Source organism: Diuraphis noxia, unplaced genomic scaffold (assembly GCF_037042655.1).
Source record: "Diuraphis noxia isolate RWA-SAM2 unplaced genomic scaffold, SU_Dnox_SAM2 contig0003, whole genome shotgun sequence".
NCBI lineage: Eukaryota > Metazoa > Arthropoda > Insecta > Hemiptera > Aphididae > Diuraphis > Diuraphis noxia.
This window is the reverse complement of record NW_028301713.1, coordinates 79,539,041-79,549,032: the sequence shown is the minus strand read 5'-3', so window position 1 is coordinate 79,549,032 and position 9,992 is coordinate 79,539,041.

Genomic DNA, 9,992 nt, shown 5'->3' with positions numbered 1-9,992 from the left:
TAGTTTGACGATCATAAAGACCATGGTTGAAATATTTCAACCCTTTTATAAACTATAGGCTATAAAGTATATACACGTATAAAATACTTAGTTGTTATTATAGATGTAATTTTGTGTTAAAAATCACTTGACCTACTTTAAATATAAAATATATAAGTGATGATGATAGTAGAGTAGTAGTATTGTTCACAAAGAGCCCTCAGCTGTTGGTTTTAATTGGAAAAAAAATATAAAATATATAAGTGCTGTTTGAAAAATACAATAATATTACTGAGATTTAACATTTTACCAGTACCTAGTAATAGACAATATTTATAATATAATAATACGTACATTAATGTATAAAATCAGATGATTAATATAAATTTAAGGCAATTTAACCATGAAATCCTAATATTAACACAATTAATCTTATACGATAAAATGTGTGTTTTAGATTAAAGACATTAAGCTATCCAGAGATGAGGATTTTTTGATTAGTTATTGTTTAAAGATGTCTATGGTCCAAATGTTGATGCCCTAATAAACCTATAAGAATGTATTCATGACAAAAAAAAAGCAAGAGATTGTATTTTATATTAATGACCTATAAATACGTGATAATTATCAACTCTCATAAAGCTATTTAAGTCTAAAAAGAAATTAATATCAATTTATAAATAAAAAATGCAATTTACAAACATCCGCGTGGTTTTGGTTTAAATTTGAATTTTGAAATTGAATTTAATCTAGCAACAATTAAAAATTTTGCTTCAAGTATTTTCCGTAATACTAGGTAAAATTAAATCATAAGTTACTGACAAAAAATTAACTCTATATATTTGCTCTCAATCGTTAAAAAAAAAATGCCCTTAAAAGTCACATCTTTTACGAAATACAAATAACAAAAAACTGTCTATACTTAATTTCTGTAGGCTACAAAAACCTACAGCCGTTGAGTTCCGTAGTGCACGCAGTGGTCCCGTCAACTATATAGTTAATAATATGCTGCAAATCGGGAATTTCCAGATTTTCCTATGTTCCAATCCAACCATGTAGGCTGGGATAGTGCGTCCGTGTACTCGTGTATGTGCATATCTTAAAAATAGTATAATATGATTATTATGGTCTAGGGCAGCGGACAGCGATTCCCAAACTGAGCACCGCGAGCACTTTCTTAGCCACGGTTTACGGCTCATAATTTTTTTTATTTTTTTTTTGTTTTTACAATGTTTTATTCAATTTGTTTCAAAAAAGAACAATAAGAAAAACTGAGATAATAGATAGTAATAAAAATAAAAATAAAACAAATATATAGATATAACATAGAACAGAGCGCAGAACCATAGAAGCCTCCCAGTGGACGTACTACAATAAAAACTAACATGAATATTAAGATTGAATTAGTTTGTCAGTATGTTTCTACACCACTTGCGTTTTACACGTTTAACGGCAAGTAATAAATAATTTAAAATATGTAGAACTTTAAAAAAAAATTCTTTATTAATGAGTATTTTATGTCTTGTCTTTCATATGTTATTCATAGCAAGTACCTAAACATACTGCAATGCTTCCAAGCTATATAATAACGTTATGAATATAAATGCATTATAGGTACCAAGGTATTTGAAAAAAAAAACAAAACGTAATTATAACGGAAAAAAAATAATTATATACCAAAAAATCTAACAAATAATGATTAACAAAATATATAATATGTCATTAAAAGATCCTTAACGCGAACCAATATGATAGAATATTACTATTTATTAAGAGGATGTCAAGCAACTGTCGTCTGTCAGTGCAAAATCTCAGACCCACACGCAACACATATACGACGTTTTCACCTAAAATAATTTTGTGATTTTTTAGTAACTTTATAATAAAATTAAAAACTATAAATATAACAAATATTATAAAAAATTGTATTTTTGAGGGAATGTCAATGATATGTCGTGTTATATTTTATTATTATTTGGATTTGTAGTTTGTACTTTGTTTTTTTCAAAATAAAAAAAAAAAAATTCGGAATTTAAATTGTTTTGAGACAATATTTAAAATTTAAATAAATCGATATTGTATAAAAAGAAACAATGTCATGCTCTGTCGATTTTGTAATGATTTTGTTTAAATGCGTTTTGTCTAATTTATACGCCGGTCCTGAGAGAAAAAAACCAACAGTGTATCGTACTGACATTCTCTTTAACAAAAAATAACTCAAACGAAATAATTTAAAATCCATTTATTTAAAAGTTATAATAATGATTTCATAGGAATATTTTTTGTTCATGCCATTTATTTTTGTCTTCGTAATATCTAAGAATTTATTAAACCATATCCAGTCAATATTACCTTAATTTATTCTTATTTTTAAATTTACTAGGTAAATATGGGTAATTTTATTTTATTGCCAATGGGCAAATACCTAGCAACATTAACATTATTATTAACATCATTATAATTATTATGATATCTATTATTAATGATGCTCTGATAATAATTGTGACATTGAAGTACATACTTTAGTGTTCAGAAAAAAATTCATTTCCGCCGTGTTGGTAGACCACAACTGCTCTGTACAGTGAGGTTCAACGCAGTGACATATTTACTGGACGGGTGACGGGGTGATACGGAGGATGAATTCCGCATGATCTTTTTTTTTACTTTTTGTATCTTAAGGAAATTTATGTTCAGTTAAGCATTTCTATAATATTATAGAAAAAAATTTAAAAACCCACTGTATTGATACTTGCAGTTGGTGTACGGTGTACCTATAATTGTTTAACTATGAGAACGCTACAACACATACTACATATTATATGTAAATTAAATTAAAACACGTTCATGCAGTATATATATACAGATTTCTTTGTATTAATCGTATACACAAAATTTTTACAGACCAACAGCTATAGTATCTAACGTCATTATCGTAATAATAATAGATTACAATTCTGAGAAAATAGACATGGAATATTCTAAATAGTAAAAGTATATTTATTATTTATACTATTTGTTGTGTACAATTAACAAGTAAGAACATATTGCACACCCTCATTGCGCCTATTCGTTTTTAGAACGTAATACGTTTATTTTAATAATCTAATAATGTTAGTTTTGTTATTGAACGTTTAGAGATAACTTGACATTTAAATTTTAGACTTTTGACGGTTGTTGTTGTAAATTATTGTGATATTATTGCAATTTGAGTACCTATAGTAAATAGGTATGTTAAATAGCAAAATATCTAATACCATATTATTATACAATATACATACTAATTTTACAATAGCAATTGTCTGTAATAGGTACCTAGTCAACATTTATCAATTCTTACATTAAAGTTTATGATATTTAAATGTCACAGTTATAAGGGTGAATTGTGAAATATTACTAATATTTTTAAGCTATTAAACTACTATATTTTATATTTATAAAGTTATATACATAACAAAAATATATGAATCTCAAAAAAAAAAAATACTTAATTTGTAGTTTTTTTTAAATATATTCGCATTGCATATTTTAACATAATAATCTACGCATGTTTCAGTCTTTTATGCTGCATATTATTTGTATACATATAAGTGTAATAGTTTTTTCACTGCATTTTATCAGCGGTCTAATTGAAAGAAGTAAGAGATAACGATGACATAACGTCCCGGTTCACAGGCTCACAGCCTACATGAAATTAAGCTTTACTTCACAAAACTTAACGTAAGGGTAGGGAGGCAAATAAATAAAAAATTTGGTGTACGAACAGCAAAATGTAAGCTTACTATATAATACTAGTTTATAACTTGTTACTTGTAACGTAAAGGTATAACGAAGAGCAATATACATAGGAATTATCAATTATGTAATTTTGTTTTTACTCTGTTCAATATAAATATAATATAATGTTATACTTATAAGTGCTTAAATAACTACTTAAGAGGACGCCACACCCGCATGTGTTGTCTCCGTCTTACAAACGTATAACATAGCAAAATCTGTTGAGCGCGGGACAACTTTTCTCGCTCAATATTTATAATAGAATTTTCAAAATTTCACAACGCATAGGTAAGAACTTTATCTGTGTCATAGCGTCGTTATTTTTTTGATAGCACAAACCAATAATTTTAAGTAATTTAATGAAAAAATAAAAAATAAATGTATTTTCTTAAACTTATATCTTTAATTATATTTATGTTATCAAAAAAATAATGACACTGATAAAGTTCTTACCTATGCGTTGTGGAATTTTGGTAATTCTACTATAAATACAAAGGGAGTAAAGTTGTCCCGTGCTTAACAGATTTTTCTATGTTATACGTTTGTAAGACGGAGACAACACATATCCTCTGAAATATATTGTACTTTACCATGAAACAAATAAGTGATTAAATAATTTTAATTTTATTTTCCTGTTTTTTTTTTTCTGAACTGTTCCTTACTTCTAAATTTAATACTAGCGCAAGTCACTAATATTAAACATGATTCGGTTAAATGAATAATTCAGAACGTACAATTTGGTTTTTGCTGTGTATAGCGTCGCACTTGGTTGTAAGACGAACACCACGCATGCGGGTGTAGCGTTAAAAACATGACGTATACTGGTATGGTATACTGCATTGCAACAATAGCTATACAAAAGGATTTATATTATTATACGTGTCCCCGTATACAAATGGGGGTCCAGACCCTGACCCCCTCCTCCCTTTGGGTATGCTCTTACTTGCACACGGGGGTATAAAACTGATAAGTAATATAATACAATAATATGTTATAAGTAGAAGATTTTACAATGAGTATAGGTACTTGTAGTCTGTAGAAATATATAGATTTAACCGTAACAGGCGTAACAGTTATCTCTGCTGAGTGCTGACCGCATATACGATTAATAAGATGTGCCTATATAATATAGTGCCAACAATAATTAATAGGCGCCATCTATTACTCATAGATATATACAATATAGACGATTGATATTTCTTAAAAAATCGTATACTACAATTTTTGTAAATGCATTTCCGGATAAAATACGATTCGACTAAAATATTTTCAGATATAGTGTAGCCCCTCTTTTCAACAAATAGGTAGGTTAGGTACTCGAGATATATTATTACGCTTACGACGTACTCTTAAATTTATAATTATATACTTGTGATTTGTCACGTAGAATTTTAATGAATTTCATTCTTATAAAAGAATTATACTATTTATTCCATTATAACAGTTGATTGTGTTCAACAGTCATGTAAACATATAAACAATAATATACTTAACCTAAAGTGAAAAATAATGCTTTCTTGAATCTTAAATTTTTCATACACTGATATGCGTCAATGTGGAATTAAATACGTACATACTCTCATCATTTTAAATCATTATCAAATAAAACAACAAGAATAACACCATTTAAATTGTTCGTCTGTAGGTAACGTGTTTAGCCGTTTAGGGTACAAGTCATTTAGATATATAATTACAAAATATTAAAAATTTTATATATGTGGATCAGTGACGTATAGTACAAGTATAGCGAGGGTAGGAAAGATCTTTTATTATAATTAAATATAATTTACTAACCGAATAAGTTATGTTAGCTGTCCACAAAATATGCTGTAGAAGTACTAGAAGTACTAATTGTGAAAAACGATCTAACAAAACTCATTGATTAGATTTCGTTCAGTAGTTTATAAAATGGTGTTAAATGTTTACTAATTAATGATAATAATTTATTATATATTTAAAAAATTTATTGTTAAATATAAATTATTTTAGTGGCTTTGTACGCTCAATCTGCGGAAACGCACTGAGCGTACGTACCGGCTACAGTTGCTAGCTCCCAGATGGGTGACCACTCGGGATTTTTAGAAAAATATCCTTGCCATACATACACAAACACGTGTTACAACTCTATCAACTCAAAAATCTACAAACAAAAATAACCCCCACTGTTCCACCCCACATCCAATGGTCTATGGTGCCACGGGTCCCCTCTCTCTAAAAAAAAATATTTTACTTTGTATTATAGTGGTGTATTAAACAAAAAATAAGAGCTGTATCCTGTATGGTATAGGTTGGGACAATCACTCCCAACAGTAATAGTTGCCAAACAAACTCCACAAAAACCTTAGTAGTTTTCGATTAATTAAACTTTGTGTTCTAACCACTGACTTCTAACTACTAAAGATAATAGATCCATGATAATAATAGGTATAAAAGGTGAAGAGACTATATAAGAATTTATATTAGTCTTTCAATATTTATACAATTTATATGTATATTCTAAGTATAATTATTAATACTAGATTTGATATTATATACCTACTTATATGTATATTATGTTATATTAAAACCGTTTTTAATGGCAATCGCCAATCATTTTAACAACTAAAAAACTTCTAGTTCGATTTTTAAATAAGATTATTACAGTGAAATTAAAAAAAAAATAAAATAATTCACTAGGGAAATATTTTATATGGTAAAATTGGGGGTTCCCATTTAATTTGTGAAACAGATGTTTACATCGCCATAGGACACTCCTGTTGCATGTAGTAGGTACCTACTAAAAAAAATCTCAAGAATTTGAAAAAAAAATGATTTTTTCAAGAATATACAGGTTCCAAAAAACAGAATTTGAATAAATTTATTAGAGGATAAAATGAGAGTGAGCTTGCTTAGTGAATCACTGCAGCGTACCTATGTAAAATATTTGCCATTGGTGTGCGGTTGATATAGTACTCGACGCAATTATGATGACGCCATGGCGGTGAGTGCTGAGATTAATGATTTACTGACTGAAATTAACATTAAACAGCGAAAAACAACACTCATAATTAGCCGTCTTTATTTTACGTGTTTGCCGAGGTCATAAGTATTCTTTAATTGCATGCGCGCGCGCGCGTGTGTGTGTACGTATAAATACAGTGTGAATAGCTTAGATCATATACTAGTAAATGATCTAAGGTGAATAGTGAACACGCTGTTATCTAAACGGTGATAGGCTCATTATTATTATATAAGTCGATTATCCTCACAGAAGAGTGCATTAAAAAAATTATATAAGATACAACTATTTGCATACGCATACCTATAATTGATCGCGTTCGTCTTGTGTCTATAATTATATATATATACATAGGCGCCCGGTAGGGGGGGCAAGACGGGGCATTTGCCCCTCCCTGGAATTCAAAAAGAATGTTGAATTTTAACTTCTGTTTTGATTTAAATGAATATTTCATCGATATTTTTACTTTAATGTGTGGGGTTGTTGATCTGTGATTATAAAAAAAAAGAAAAAAAAAGGCGTACAAAATAACGTGTATTACATTAATCACGCAAAATTAAATACGTTTAAATTCTGTGAATTGCTATTAATTGCCTAATAGTCCGAAACCACTTAAGATGACCGATGCACACATACGCACACGACATCTATCACTTGTTAGATAACTAACAAAAATGAAAAACAAGAGTACACTAAGAGTACACTATAATATTTATAATTTTTATAAAATTGAAAATCTGTTAGCTGAAAGTGAAAGTTGGTATAGTTTATGGCGAAAAAAAAATGCCAAAGTATAGACATAATAGATATACTAGAAAATAGCGAAATATTTTTCCCTGGTATTACGATTGCATTAGAAATTTTTCTATCTTTGCCAGCTACAAGTTGTACAGCCGAAAGGTCATTTAGCACTTTACGAAAAGTTAAAACTTGGCTTCGGTCTACGACGGGTGAAGACCTATTAAATGGCCTATGTATGTTAGGTTAGGTTAACCTAACCTATGAACAGTTAATAACAAGGTTTGCAATAGAACAACAACACAGATTTCAGTTTTTATTTAATAACGAACAAATAGCATATAATTCTAACTCATTTTTTAGTTTGCAAGAAATGTATTTTTTAATGTACTTTTTGGAGTTTGATTTCATACAATTCTTACACATTTTGTAGTTTTCAAGGAATAAACTTTTTTTGATATATTTTATGGTGTTTGCATGATTTCATTATGCCCCTTCCTGCTAAATTTCCTGCGGGCGCCAATGTAATATATATATATATATATATATATATATTTATATATATTTATATTTAATAAGTTTATGTGTGTATAATATATGCGCACATGTTTGGCCACCACTCGCACAGGAGTGTACCTACGCGAATCTATTTGTTCAATATTTTATTAGGTATGCAGTTAAACTAAAAATGCGTATTCGTATACTTACGTCCAATATCGTGTATCATAGCTTCCGCATAACTTCTTTTATTGTTGTTATGATTAATTGTAACTTGAAATGTTACAAATATAGGTTATTGTAATCAGTGCCGACTCTAGCTTTTTGACTTTTTCAGCGCTCAGTGCAATTATTATTTCGGCGCCTTTCGTCCTGTTTTTAAATATATAAATTGGCAACCGCACGCCCCCTTGATTTTGGCGCCCTGTGCCGTCGCACACGTCGATCGTATCTAAAACCGGCCCTGATTATAATTTATGTGTTTTTATAACAATAATTCCAGATAGTATATTAAATCAGTTCTGATTTTGTCCTCGCAATGTAAGTTCTATAGTCTTCACGCATTTTATTATACATTACGTACCTATATTATGACGGTAGCGTTTTAACCGTTCAAATGACGGTCGAACGGTCCACCATTATCGTTATTAGTAATAGCATTGATTATAAATAATATTTATAATCAATGGTAAATGGTAATAGTTTCGTATTAATACGTACAATATAGAGTATGTATCGTGTAAAATGTATACTTTAAGTCTTTATATATGTAATATATGTACATTAAACAGATATGCAGTATACACAACATACCCATATACATATAATAAAAAATAGATATATTATATATTTAATATTTATATACATACCATTCACACAACAATCACATAAAAGCACAATTATTCAGTATGATAATTTCAAGTTTTCATATTTTATATTTTGTTTCAACTTTAAATTGGTACAAAAAATTAACATATACTTTGGCTGAAAATACTTATACCACTCTTCCGTTTCACCATATATGCTAGGAATTTGGATGCATGATGGTTCAACTAGCTACATATTATATTATATAGCCATATACATACCTAGGTATTATATAATGCGTATAAGTCTATATGTATTGGTAATACATTTTTTAATATATGTTTACATGTTTATTTTTCATACGCCTGGTCCCTTTTACATTCAATACATGTACATTGTACGTCATGTATCCTTAAGGCTATAATCATAGAACTTGAAACGGAGAGTTTCAGGAATAGTATTGCTCAATGGGTCCCGGTAGGGTTAGTGAATATTACTATCGAGGGAATTTGTGTTTTAGAAGAATACGTAATAATCTAGATTTTTTCTCAAAAGTGAAATATATACTATACTGACCTTTTAGTGTCTTAGTTATGTTCTATTGAAATTTTAGCTTTTAGACGGTAGGAATTTAAAGTATAATCTTTTACAATAATAATTAATATACGAGTAATAAGTACCTATACGACCTGAGTTATGACACCACGACAGTACTCTACAGTCTATGCACTATATCTATATTCTATATAGTTTAAACTAGCCACATGTGCCTATAAGTGGTAAACAATGAGAATTTTATAATAACTACCTAGTAGCTATTCTAGATTACCTAATAAGAAGACAAGACACTAACAACAAAAACAAGGAACATCACTTCTTTTTTAGGTTTATAAACATAATTAGTTAGCACTAATAAATAATTTTATATCGGTTCTAAATAAATAAATTCATATTAATCAGTAATGAAAAACATCAAAATCCAAGTATTTTATATAGATTCATTGATGTATACTGATTCTAACCTAATCAATATTAAAAAAAGGTATCAAAATATAAAGGTTACCAAATTCTTTTTAAATTGTAATACAGCATGAAACTATATAGTTTAATGCGTTGTACTAAAAAACGTTTAGAAGCCGAAATTTTAGCACGCTTGCAAATTGCAATGAGCTTTCCTAAACCGTTTTAAAACTACGAA